This window comes from Mesocricetus auratus, unplaced genomic scaffold (assembly GCF_017639785.1).
Source record: "Mesocricetus auratus isolate SY011 unplaced genomic scaffold, BCM_Maur_2.0 Super-Scaffold_100015, whole genome shotgun sequence".
NCBI classification, from domain to species: domain Eukaryota; kingdom Metazoa; phylum Chordata; class Mammalia; order Rodentia; family Cricetidae; genus Mesocricetus; species Mesocricetus auratus.
The window spans coordinates 37,264,429-37,278,228 of record NW_024429198.1 but is presented as its reverse complement, the minus strand read 5'-3'; the positions used below and the strand labels follow the sequence as shown (position 1 = coordinate 37,278,228).

General features: G+C 43.1%; 1 long non-coding RNA gene across 2 annotated transcripts; it reads left to right on the top strand.

The window, feature by feature from the left end:
• The first annotated feature begins 3,241 nt into the window (after window positions 1–3,241).
• On the top strand, window positions 3,242–11,939 carry LOC110343505. Of its 2 annotated transcripts, none has more exons than XR_005881618.1 (3): window positions 3,242–3,288; window positions 9,500–9,639; window positions 11,436–11,939. It is a non-coding gene; the product is annotated as an uncharacterized LOC110343505 (long non-coding RNA). The 2 variants fall into 2 exon arrangements; XR_002385807.2 differs by lacking the exon at window positions 3,242–3,288 and adding an exon at window positions 6,385–7,099.
• Window positions 11,940–13,800: the final 1,861 nt, after the last annotated feature.

Here is a 13,800-nt window from a genome sequence, read left to right as displayed (position 1 = left end):
TGAGTGGACATAGGACGTTTATAAGACTGGGTTGCAAGTATTTACACTGTAATGGTATTCTTTAGGCCTTGTTATTTCTTTAGATGTTCCCTCAACGTTTGTTAAAGATTCATTTTATACAATATTTATTTACATTACAAAATTATTTAAATCCCAGGGGATTAACTAGATCAAGTTGGCCTGTGGGAATGTCAGTTGTATTAATTGCTATGGGACAACCTACTGCACCATGCAGGATCTGCTATGCAGCGGATACTGGACTGTCTACATGTCAAAGGTGAGTTGGGAACTTCCAGGTATATGTTCATTCTGTGTGTTCTTGGCTACGGGTGTAACCAGCTGCCTCGAGTTCCTGCTTTGACTTTGTTGCAGTGATGAACTGCAGCCTGGAACGGTAGGCCAAAACAAACCTTTTCTTTCCCAAACTGTTCTTTGTCAGAGTATTCCATCATGACAATAGCCGTGATACCAGGATACCTACTAAGCCCATTTAAATAAATAGAAAGGGGGAAAGACATGCAGTTTGTAGCTTCAAAATGTGTTTGTTTAGAGGAGGGGGGTTGCAAGAGCAATAGTATCAGAAACCTAAATGGACCCAGGATATACCTTGGTGAGGGTTTTCTCTCATAAGAAATTTAAGTTGGTCGGGCGCATGCCTTTAATCCCAGCACTCAGGAGACAGAGGCAGGCAGATCTCTGTGAGTTCCAGGTCAGCCTGGTCTGCAGAGTGAGTTCCAGGACAGCCTCCAAAACAACACAGAGAAACCCTGTCTCGAAAAACCAAAAGAAGTAAATAAATAAATTTTTTATAAAAAAGAAATTTAAGTTGTAACAACTTTTCAATGATTTGTCTGAATTTGAGGAAGTTTTTGTTGTTGTGTTGTTTTGCTTTTAAATGTATTCTGCAAAGGCCTTGTCAATCTGTTTTGGAGACTTTGCCTACCTGTCCGAGTAGCCAGCACCTGCTGATGGGGGCCTGTCTCCTACCCCAGTGAAAGAGGCACATTGCATCTGCTCTGCTTAGGGAAGGATGTAGGTCTTCCAAATCCAAGAGGGAATGTGATCCTGTAATCTTCAACCAATCCAAAGACCCAAACACTACCTTTGTACCGTTGACCTCTGCCTTAGGCACACTGACCTCTGGCCTAGGCACATTGACCTCTGCCCTGGGAGTTGAGCTGAAGCATACCCTAGCCCACATAGGAAAGCTGGGGAATTCCCTGACCCCAGAGGCCTCTCTGAAGTCGCCTGTGACTAAGGAAACTTCCTTAAACTGTAAAATAGTCCCAAATTCCCTGAGTACAGTGAATAACCTGGAATTTTGAAGTGAATCTCATCCAGTTTCTCTCTCCAGTCACCTCAAAGTGACTGAAGTAGAACAACCAATAAAACAACCCCCCCCATACTATGCAAGCTGTGAAGGCAGAAGCCATTGGTAGTCCTGCCCAGCTGTTGAGCCTATGAACCACAGCAATGTTTGTACCAGCAGGACACCCCCAACAGTAAAGCAGTGGCACTTCTATCAGAAGAGTAAGAACATCTGTCTGATTGGATTTAAACTTCACTCAACAAGAGGAAATGTGTTCCCGATACTGTAAACTCAGTCAACTACCCATGACTGGGGAGGTCAAAGACCCAGGAGGAAAAGCTTCTACTGCCATTTTCCTAAATGACATAAATTCTAGATGCATTGTAAACGCTTAAGCTGTAAATTGGCACCTCCCATAAAGAAGCTCCTTCTTGAAATAGATGGAGATAACTTCAGAGACAACTACAGAAACAACTACAGACAACCACAGAGACAACTACAGACCACTACAGACAACCATAGAGACAACTTCGGACAACTACAGAGACAACTTCAGACAACTACAATCAACCACAATCAGCCAAAGTGCAGAGAGTGAGTGACTATGAAATGCCCAAACCCAGCAGATACACCTGCAGTGCTGCCCCGGATACCTAAGGCTAAGGGGAAAATCGGGGGAGGAGGGTATAGAAAAACTGCAAGAGTCAGAAGATCAGAATGTCTGCTATGAGTTATGACAAGGAAGCTGAACCCATGAACTCTCAACGACGTGGTTGCCTGAAGAAAGGCAGCATGATGACAGCACCAGTTGACATGCTAACATGGACAGGGGGAATTCCATGTGATACCACCCCTAGATGAAGAGCCACACATAACCAATGACTGCTGAAAGCGAGACAATTAGTCCAGAAACAAGCGGTCAGCACAGGACACATGTACATATGAGTAAAACTAAATGGACTCAGTATGATATATACACATGTGTATGTGATATACATTTACATGTGTATAAATATATGCACAATATATGCACATGCACATGAACATAAATAAAATTATGATTGTTATGTTCATGTACATATATATACATAACAATCATATTTTCATTCATAAATTCTTTACAGGAAAGTTTTGGTGTGGGTGTGGTAAGGAATCAGGTACACACCAGGAAATGTCTACAGAGGATGGTGAGGTGGGCTGTGCTGAGTCTGGGGAAGGAGACCCTGGTCAGTTCAGAATGTGCTCCTGCCCAAGGAGGCGCTTGTGTGACTCAGGGCTGACAAAGGACAGAGGCTGTGCCCACAGGGAAGGAGCACAACGGCCTCCTCTGGGAGCACTCAGAGCCTCTCTCTCAGGCCAAACAGTAGTAGACAGGCATGTGGGTATAATTCAGTAACCAGCTGTTAACACAACATCTAGAAAAGCAATCTTATATCTATGAGATTTTTTTTAGCTTCAAGTCATAAATCAATTCAGTCAAACTATGTATAAAAAATGTTAACGGCCTTGGGACCAAGGGAAGGACTAATAAACCAGATGTGAGAAGGTCACAGATGTAGCTGTTCTGAAGGAGAGCTGGGAGACCAGCAGGGATCGTGTGGGGGGGGGCAGCTCCTGTTTATCACAAAGTCCCACAGCCCACAGCAAAGTCACAGCTGGCTTCCATCTCGGCTCTTTCTCAGGAAACTGCCACACTCAGACCAGCCAGCTGTATTGATGAAGGTGGCAGAGTCAAGGCCCACAGCTCTGCTGAAGCCTCATAATTACAACCAGGAGCAGCAGTGGGAAAGGGAGCCAGTCCCCCAAACAGAGGGCAAGTTTGTTGGGGGAAGTCCTGTGCATTTGTCAATAAAGTACTGTTGAGCCTATAGGAAACCTAGATAGGAGGGACTAGAAGTCGAGGAGGATTCTGGGAAAGAGAAAGACAAGAGAGTTCGAGATGTGACGCCATGGGGAAGGAAGCCGGGAACTATTCTCCGGTAAGAGACATACTTAGATTAACAATTATGGGGTAATTACTTAAGGCAGAGCTAGCCAGTAAGAGACAAGCAAGGCCAACAGCTTCATAATTAATATAGCCTCCTGTGTGTTTATTTGGGACTCATGCGGATCTAGAACCAGGCTGGCGCGGCAGAGCCCAGGCGACTGGCGGGGGATAACCAAAGCGGCTAGCAAGGAAAAAGCTTCCCTTAACATAATGGTTGTCAGGAGTGGGATTGAATTTCCACGCAAAACAACAAAAGCTTTAAAGGAATTTTAGGAACAGAAGAACGGAGAGAAGCACAGATTTTTGGTAGCAGCATTTTTCTCAGGTGTGCTCTGTTTTGCTAACGACAAGCCGAGATTCACGTGGCTCGCTTACGGGAGTCTTCCTGACTCGGCATAAAAAAAAAAAAAAAACAGCAAGATTGTTTTAAGAGACTCTGCTAACGATTGAAAAGTGTGTACGTACAGCTGGAAGTGGCAGCTTTTGCTGGATGTCAGCATGGACTGAGGCAGTAAGCTGGAATCAAGCTTACGCCCGCCATCTTGAAAAAAAAACGGCAGTTTAAAACAGCCACGGTTTTACAGATAAGACACGTGGCCAGAAAAACGTAAAAATTTACAGTAAAGTCAGACTTGGATGAACAAAACCTCTAAAGGTTTACAGTGTGTTTAAAAATATACATGAGATTGAGAGAGAAAATGAAACGGCAAAGTGGTAAATAAATACAAAAGCCGGGTGTGGTGGCACAAGCCGGTAGGATTGCTCCAGAGGCAGAGGCAGGCAGGTTTCCACAGAGAAACCCTGTCTCAGAGAAAAATAAATAAAAGTGAAAGAAATAAAGTAATATTAGATAAATAAATAAGCCACGTAAAGATGGAAAATACACAGAGAGTCTGGATACTGTACGCTATTGTGTTTTTCAGTTTTTTGATTGCTAAGGAAGGAACAAATGCTAAAGTACACTTGATTATAAATGCTGCTGAATTAATCCAACTTCTATCTTTTGAAAATGCCTTGACCTCAAAATTTAAGGATATGTTACTCGGAAAAGGAGTTTTAACTTATGTTTCCACAGAACATAAAAAGCTGAGGATTTCTTCCAGACTTCTGTGGTTTGACCAACCAAGACCCCCGGAAGCAGTGGACCAGGTGTTCCAACAATTGAAACAGCTAAGATGATGCAGTTTTACAGACCCCGAAAATACAGACTTATACAGGTTTCTGAGTTTTGTAATGATCCCCATGGTATAAACAGCGCCCCCTTCCAGCAGGAAGCAGTTTGGAATGAGCGATGTCCCAATTCCCATCTTGTTTATAAATCTTTGTTTTCATTTAAATGGGATTGTTTATAATTGGCTAGTGATCACAGCCAATCTTTTTTAATGGTAAAAAGGGGAATTATGGTATGGGTATTGTTTTTCATTTATTGAGACAAAATCAAGGTCAATTTTGTGATGCTTATATTTCTCCTCTTGATTAAGTATTGTGCTTATAATGATCTTTTACAACGTAATGCATAATTAAATACAGACTATAGATAGTTACTTATAATAGAATTTCTAGTTACATAAGTTAGGTTTCTAGATATACAGAAATATATTTGAGATGGACAGTCTTCAAACCTCTCAAAGACCTTCAGAACATGGCATTTAAAATGGTTTAGGGTTTTTCTTGACAATGAGAAATGTCTGCTCCTGGCAGCACCAATTACGTCTGAGAGGAAGATGGGCATCGAAGAAACTTGTTATGGAGTTTGCTTTCAACATGGCAATATTAGCCATTTGGGCAAGAAACTGCTCTTGCCTAGACTGTTTGACTCTTGTTGTATAATCAGGACATGCAGGACCCACAGAAAAGTGACTGCTGAACTCAGTCTTACAGGGTTCCTGCTTCATGGAAGAGTCTAGGAGACGTTCTGCAGGACAAAGAAAAATGACTGACAGACTGCCAATGCAGATGGACAGTTTGAAATTTCCTGCTTTGCTGAGAAGTGTTCCAGACACATTGTGGCCTATGGGCTGAAGATGGATGCCCCGACAATACAGAGGAACTTCAGGTGACTGTCCAGGCAGTAAGATGTCTCTGTCAATCCTAGTGATTATATATTATCCTTCTGTGGTCTTTGATGGAGTTGAAGACAGATAGTTATAATTATAGTTTTCCTTAGTTATGATAAAAGAAAAGCTACATATAGGACTTTGTACTCACAAGGATGGGATGGATGATATTTTCTTTAAATCTTGCTAAATGTTGATAGACAAAATATTACAACTGTATTCTTACTTGATAACTGTTCTGTTATATATGATTTGACTATGTCAAAGTTAAGACCTTTCTTTTTGTTTAAACAGAAAAGAGGAGATGTTGGGGGAAGTCCTGTGCATTTGTCAATAAAGTACTGTTGAGCCTATAGGAAACCTAGATAGGAGGGACTAGAAGTCGAGGAGGATTCTGGGAAAGAGAAAGACAAGAGAGTTCGAGATGTGACGCCATGGGGAAGGAAGCCGGGAACTATTCTCCGGTAAGAAACATACTTAGATTAACAATTATGAGGTAATTACTTAAGTCAGAGCTAGCCAGTAAGAGACAAGCAAGGCCAACAGCTTCATAATTAATATAGCCTCCTGTGTGTTTATTTGGGACTCATGCGGATCTAGAACCAGGCTGGCGCGGCAGAGCCCAGGCAACTGGCGGGGGATAACCAAAGCGGCTAGCAAGGAAAAAGCTTCCCTTAACACAAGTTCCTCAGGAAAGGAGAGGCAGAGTGGAGGCTCTATCCAGGGTTCAGAGTAGACACCCATCCGTGCATGCCCAAGGGCTCTATTGCTTTTCTTGTGGCAAAGAAGCATGCCATGGCAGGGAGGCTGTGGCAGATCAGTGTGGAAATAGATAAGTGTGAAAATGAGTGTTTTAGAAATAAGGAGTCGTATGCTTGGGAAGTGAAAGGAGACTCCTAACTGCTGGAAGCACCCCCACTAGACCCCCATCTTTTTAACATTTCCAACATTTCCTCATAAACTGGGCAGTAAGCCTTCCCTGTGGGCCTTTGGAGAGCATCTGTGATCCGTACCCTGGTAGGCACACCTGGGTGTTTCAGATATCTAGAGAGGTTATAAGAATCCAGAGACAAGGGAGACTGTGCCCGTCTATATACTCTGCAGTATACCTTTCAAAGCGAAGCATCGAGACAGTAGAAAAAGAACGTGACTCAATATTAGAGCAACGGTCTCTCCATAAGTAGCTACATACTGTCTTACGATGGGGAGTTGCAAGAGTACACCACACTCTCCAGGAACACAACAACCCCTAACTAGTAAGACACCTCCTTCAAAATCAACAGAGACTCACCTCTGTCCTGCTGGGCCCGCAGCCTTGTTTACTGCTTCCTCCCATGCTCAGATATCTTCACGTGAACTTTGGTTAACAGTTGCCCAATATCACCCTTCCCTAGGTGACCAAACATGGAAGTGCCCCACCTTCGGGTTCTCACATTCCAAAAGCTACACAAACAAGCTTTGAAATATGTTTTATGAAATGATAGGTTGGGAGAGCTAGGCTTCAGACGTGTCCAAGGCTATAGGCGTTCCAGCTTCCCACAGCCCCACCTCACTGTCAGGTCAGAACACCAGAGGACTCCAATGATGGAGCAAAAATCGCCTTTCCAGATGGCAGAGTCCCAGCCAGTGCTTAAACTCAGGAGACAGTAAGGATTCGGACAACTAGGATGCAACTGAGATCAACAAGAGTCACATAAAAATTCCCTCTTCCAATTGTGAAAACATCATCACCACGTGCTCAAACAGGTGAGCAGCCGGCCCAAAACTTCATCTTAAAGACCTGATTTTGGCAGTACCTAGTAATAATAATAACTTTATTATTCAGGATTCAGCTTTTTAAAAAACAGAGATCATTCTAGTACTTATAACAAAGAGAATTGGGAGTGGGGTCTGTATCATGTTTACCTGGCAAGCATGGGGAACTGAGTTTGATCCTCAAGACCCCCCCCCAAATCTGGACATGGTGGAGGGCACTTGTGATCCCAGCACTGTGGAATGAGAGACAGGCAGGTTCCTGGGGGTCATTTGTCAGCCAACTAACTCTACTGACAATCAACAGGCCGGTGAGAGACCCTGTCTCAAAAAAGGTTGACAGTACATGATGAATGTTCCAGAGGTTGTGCCCTGCAACACACACACACACACACACACACACACACACACACACACACACACACCCTACACCTCACGCACATGCACACAAACAGAGAATCAAACATAGAGAAGTAGTAATAAAGGTAACAAAAGGGCAGAAAAACCAAACAAAAGACATAATTAGAGAGCAGCAGTTTAGGAAGACTTACTGTCCTGGGCTGGAGGGACAAAGGAAAGGTTCCTAGAGCCACAGCACAGCGCCACCTCGTGGAAATAGGGACCGCAAAGGGTCTCGCTAACTTACACCCAGACCGGCCAAGTTGCTAGCATTGTCTCAGACACCAAATCAAACACAGAGGAGGAAAACCCTCTCTTCCATGTCTCCTATCTCCAATGGCCAAATGAGCAGCCTGAGAATTTGGGCCACGATCTCAAGTCACCCTTGGATAATACAGGAAGGAACAGATCTGGTGCTGAAGCAGGTCTAGAAAGTCCAGGAGCTATGAGCATAAAGTCTATAGTGATTATAAGCAAACAGCATTGTCTCTGGCTGGTGAGGTCTGGTGACACTAAATAACTTCTAATGGTTCAAATAACCTCTTATAACTACAGTTACTGCGCGTAAACAAACAAGAGGAAAGAAAGAGAAGCCAGAAAAAAATCCAATAAGTCAAATTCATGTGTGATAAATTCAGCATTCCTGATGTGGTATTCTAGATGGGTGGATACATTTGATATTTAAAAAATGATGACTGGACACTCTATTTAAAGTTGAAACAGAAGGTAGGGATCTGACCCTCTCATCCCCACACCCACCGCCTCTGCATCCCAACAGGTATACTGAGAACTCTAGGAAGATGAACACAGACCTCAGGTCTAAACACTTCCTCCTCAACACTAGACCTTCATCTTCAAGGCATCAAATGACCCAAAAGGTGTCAAATTAAACCTTAGGTACCTCATACTATATGAGGTTCAAATAGGAGGCAGGTTTATGAAGAAGAGTTTCAGAGATGAATTGTCTATGAATGAGCTGTCCTAATGCAACAACATACTAACTCCCAAAGAAAGAGATACCAAATATTTAGTTGGAGAGAAGACACAATATTGTAACTTACAATTTAAAAGTTATTTCCTGGTGCATTAGAGAGATGGCTCAGTGGCTGAGAACACTGGCTGCTCTTACAGAGGCTCTGAGTTCAGTTCCCAACATCCACCTGGCAGCTCACAATCATCTGTAAACCCAGTTAGGAGGATCTGATGCCCTCTTCTGGCCTCCATAGGTACCAGGCATGCATGTGACGCATGCCCATACATGCAGGCAGAACACTTGTACACATAAAATAAAAATAAATAATTTTCGCTATCATTTGGGACTGGAAATGTGACTAGAACAGTAGAGTGTTGGCCTAGCTCAGACAAGACCATTGACCCACCTCCCGGTACTGCGCAGCCCAGAAGGAAGGAAGTATCTACAAGTCCGGCACTGGGAAAGGGAGGCAGAAAGATAAGAATTTCCAGATCATCTTTTGCTACATGTGGGCTTTGAAGCCATCCTGAAATATATGAGACCCTGTCAAAAAAAAAAAAGTAGAGGGTATGGAGTTACTATTTCTTACTTTCTAAAAAACAAGATGATTTTACTTATGTGTGTGGGTGTTTTGTCTTACGTGTGTATGTGTACCCCCAGTGAATCCCTGGTGCCCACAGAGTCCAGAAGAAAGTACAAGATCTCCTCAAATTATGGTTCCAGATGGTTGTGAGCTGCCATGTGGGTTCTGGGAATTGGACTGGGTCCTGTGCGAGAGCAGCAGGTGCTCTTAAACATGGTGCCACCCCTTTGCCCCACTATACAGATGTTTTTAAGGAAACCTGTTACCCTGGTTTGTCTGAAACTCCTGTTTACTCAATGAGGTGTTGCTTACAAATAGAGGAACCTGGACCCCAATGAAATATATGACTCGTTGTCCAAGACCGCACAGTCATTCAAAAGGAAAACCAAAATTTAAAGGTTGATCCCAAACTCCTAACACAGTGCTCCTTCTGTTTCAGTAATCGAACATTGCCAAGATGAGATGGACAAGAGCAAGAAGCTTGGCTGCAGCCAGGAGTTTAACATGAGGCAATACCACACTGACTTCTCTCGGGTTACACCAAACTAAACTGTGTTGCAAGCTGGCTTCAGATCACAGGTAAACCAGTAGCAGGCTGCACTCTGTTGACAAAAATGTGCGTGACAAGAGTTCCAACTCTGGCCAACTCTAGCTCTCCTTTGGAATTGAGGTGTGCTACTTTTCAGATGCTGTGTTTCAAGCTCGAATTCTTCATCTTTGCTTGGCCTCCCATCCTGGGCTTTCTGGGTTTGGAGCCATATGTCTGCCAAGCGCATTGCGCACGGGTGGCTCTTTCCTCCGGCAACTATGCACCTCCCTCCCCTGCCCCCTTACACCCAGTGCTGGCAGCTTTTCATCTCCAGTGGCCAGTTTGGGTTCAGAAACCCACCCTTCTTGGAACTGAGTTCAAATTCATACCCACGCTTGCCACCTTTCCTACTGCCAGCTCTTGGTGTTATCAGCTCATATCTAAGAAGCAATTTAAAGATGTGGTTTCCTGTTGTCTAGATAATCAAGGAAGCAGTAAACTGTTTCCTTTGGAAAATGTACACTATTTGATTTTATGCATTGCTTCTATAGCAGGAGTGTAATTAAGACTCCAAGAAGTTAAATGATTTATGACAATACTTTGAATAAGAAATATGCACAGATCGGGGACCTTTCTTCCAAGTTTTCTCTTTTTTTTTCTTTTTGGCATCTGCTTTTATTGGTTGTAGGTAGGAAGGTTTGAATAAGCTGAGAAGCAAATCCAGCACAAATCTCTCTGTGAAGGGCACCATTTTCCACACCAGAACATATGTAGTAGAATCATTGCTCCTGAATTTATGAATTGCCTCAATTCCTGGTGAGATGTTACCTTTTAAGTTTCACACCTTAGTTTGGAATAATTTATATATTTGTCCAACAAATATTTGAACCCTTACCCTCAGGCAGCATGTGGAACCTGGAAGAATGACCCATACAGACATCAGGCCAGTCCTTTACCTTTGTAGAGTTCGGAACCTGCCCACTTCATAGCTGTATGATGTCTTCTGTGCTCCTAAAAACCAGAGCTGACTTCTAAGCTCAATATCTTTTCCTAATGTACTGAAAATGCTCGGTCACTTCACTGACCTTAAACAGGCATAGTAGAAAACATGGAACCAGGCAGCACCCTGGCAATCCATTTCTGTAGTATTATGGCATATCAAATGCAGGCCAGTGGCTCAGATACCAAGAATAACTGAGCTGTTGGATACTTTTACTTTATATTTAGAAATCATTTCAAATCTTAAAAAAATAAATACCCCTCTACCCACTACTCAGTTTGTCAGTGACCCCTGTGTGTCCCCTTTGCTTTACTACCAAGCATGGAGTCTTTGTAAACTGTTGAAAGCACACTGCGTACGCAGGGCCTCCCCACTTAAATGTGGTCCCTAGGAACTGAGAGGTAACTGCACTAGGTAACTGCAAGACAGTCTGGCCTCCACCAAATTTAATGTCAATACATTTACCCCATCTACTAGCTATACTCTTCTATTTCATTTTTCCAACTGCCCCGTATTCATTCTCTCTCTCTCTCTCTCTCTCTCTCTCTCTCTCTCTCTCTCTCTCTCTCTCTCTCTCTCTCTCTCTCTCTCTCTCCCTTTCATCTCCCCCTTCTTTCCCTCTTATAGAGAATCTCAGGTATATTTGAGCTTTGGATTAGAGGCCTTCACTACCACGGTATCTCTAGGATCTGGTACTGTCACTGCTGCCTGCTCCCTGTAGTCTGGAGGACTCTCACACCCTTTGCTTATCTTTAATGACAGTGCATTTCTGAAGGGTAGCTCTGCTGCCCCAGTTTTCTGTAGAGCTGCCCTCAGTTGAAGTTTATTCCCACCACCCTCTTTCAGGAAGGTGCTTGGAGAGGGGCTTAGAGAGACCATGGACTGTGCTTATGGCTCTGCTGTTTTGACCTCTGGGACCTTCCAACAGCCAATGCCCAATGATTCCTGGTAGAATGAACTAACCAAAGCATTTCCATCAGAGATGAACTTTCAGAAGGTCAGTTTTATCTAAACCAGCATTATAAAACACAATTCTGTCTTTGCCCTGGAACAAAGAGTACAAGAGTTCAAGCCAAGAGGAGGCAATCGATACAGATGCCGTGAAAGAATATGGTGACTCACTGTGTAAAGGGTATCTCTCCACACGTAGAATGACTAGGACCCAGAGGCCCAAGGACAAAGGATTCAAAGTTGGATCCCAGCCCAGCAGACTTGGTTCTCGTGTATCACCTCGGTTTGGGCAGTAAGACACTAGACTGGTGTAACTAGAAAATTGTGCCATGCCCTGTCTGGGAGACCTGTGGAACCTTGTCTTTGTGTGAATAAAATAAAATCAGTGACAATCCGAAATACTTCACAGCTTGGGCATCTCTCCAAGGGTAACTCTATTGTAGCTATGGTACCAGTAGCACAAGACCACTTGCTGATTTAAAAGCAAAATGAGCAAAGAAAAATGTTTTGGTGGATCCCAGAGATGGCTCGGTCAGAGAAGTGCTTGTTATACAAGCATGATGACCTGTGTGTGATACTCAGAACTCTTGTGAAGGATGAGGGTGGGACACATCCAGCTACCATACTTGATGAGTTCCAATCAGTGAGAGACCCTGTCTCAAAAAAAAAAAATAAAGAGAAAGAAACAGAGTGAGTGGTGCCTGAGGAACAATTCCTAAGGCTGACCACTGGCCTCCACATGCAATACCCCCAGCACGCACAGAATACACATGAGCATACATGCATACAAGCATGTGTTCATGCATTCACGTATGCATGTGCCCACACAAAGCTTTTATTCTGAAACTTTTCAAACATGTAAAAACATGGAAGAACCTCATGTGGCCATGCCTGACATTCTTATTTCTTCATTGCCCTGCTTCTCCAACACTCTCAGAAAGAAAATTTTCAAGCAAATTCTGGACACAATTCATCATTCACCTCTGACAGTTATCCATTATATATAACACATTTTAAGTAAAATTATAATTATCTAACATCATCTAATAGTGCCCAATCAGTGCTCAATTTCCTCCAATTATGTTGCAAATATGTTTTTATACGTTGCTTAAGTGAAGATGTAAGTAAATAAGACTTACACAATGTACTTAAGAGTTTTTGTTTGTTTTTGTAGCCCTAGCTGTTCTGGAACTTGCTCTGTAGACCAGATTGATCTTGAACTCAGGGCCCCAACTACCTCTGTTATCAAATGTAACATTTGTTTCTTTTAATGTTTTGTACTTTTTGGAGAACCTGGGTGGCATTATAGGACTTTCTACATTGTGACACTCCACTCTTAACAAGTGGAGGACCATTGAGCACAAGGAAGAAGTAGCCACTGACTCACAGTGGCAAAGGTGGTAGAGACTCAGTAATAACTATAGGATGAAGGACACAGTCCCAGGTGTCACTTAGCAGGGACAGAAGTTCAAAGGAGAATAAAGAGAGGAAGGCAGACTGCAATTCTAATCAAGAAAAACACTATTGTGATTTTGACAGGAAGTCACCTCACTAGTCAGTAGGTAGACTGAGTTCATTCTGTTTGCTCAGGAAAACCAACGAGCTGTTTTCCAAAGTTGTGGAAGCTGATTACATTACAGAGTGTTTCCAAAGGCTTTCAGTACCTGCCTCTGTGGCATTCCCTTTGATGAACTGTGCTTTTGGGGACATTCATACTCACCAGAGGGTACCCACACTTTCATTAGCCCACCACAAACAATTTTATAGACTTTCAAACAAAGCAAAACAAAACAGTCCTGAAAATCACTTGCTTTATGGTGACCATTTTCCATTAATTTACACCTTTACCTTAATTTTTTTTTATATCCAAATATAAGATGAGACCAGATCCACAGGAACAAAGCATCACACAGGAAGCTGAAACAAGTTCAGTCCTTCAGGGTCTGACCTTCCAGGGAACACATGCATCTTCTTGTTTCCTGGAACTATTTCGTTCTTTTTTAATAGTTGGGAGGCTGGAAGTCTGGTGTCAGGCTGTCAGAAAGACCCTGGTCTCTGAGACCTGAAGGGGGAGATCTCCCACTTCTTCTAGCTGGTAGTGTTGATGTTAACACTCGGTGTTGATCCCTCCTTTGTCACCACATCCCTCTAGTGACTACTTTTGTTGTCGTATTATGTTTTCTCTGTGTGTCGGTCTTCAGTGGTTATTTTCTTATAAAGCCACTTATCTTATTGGATTGGGGGCCCACCCTACTCTGAC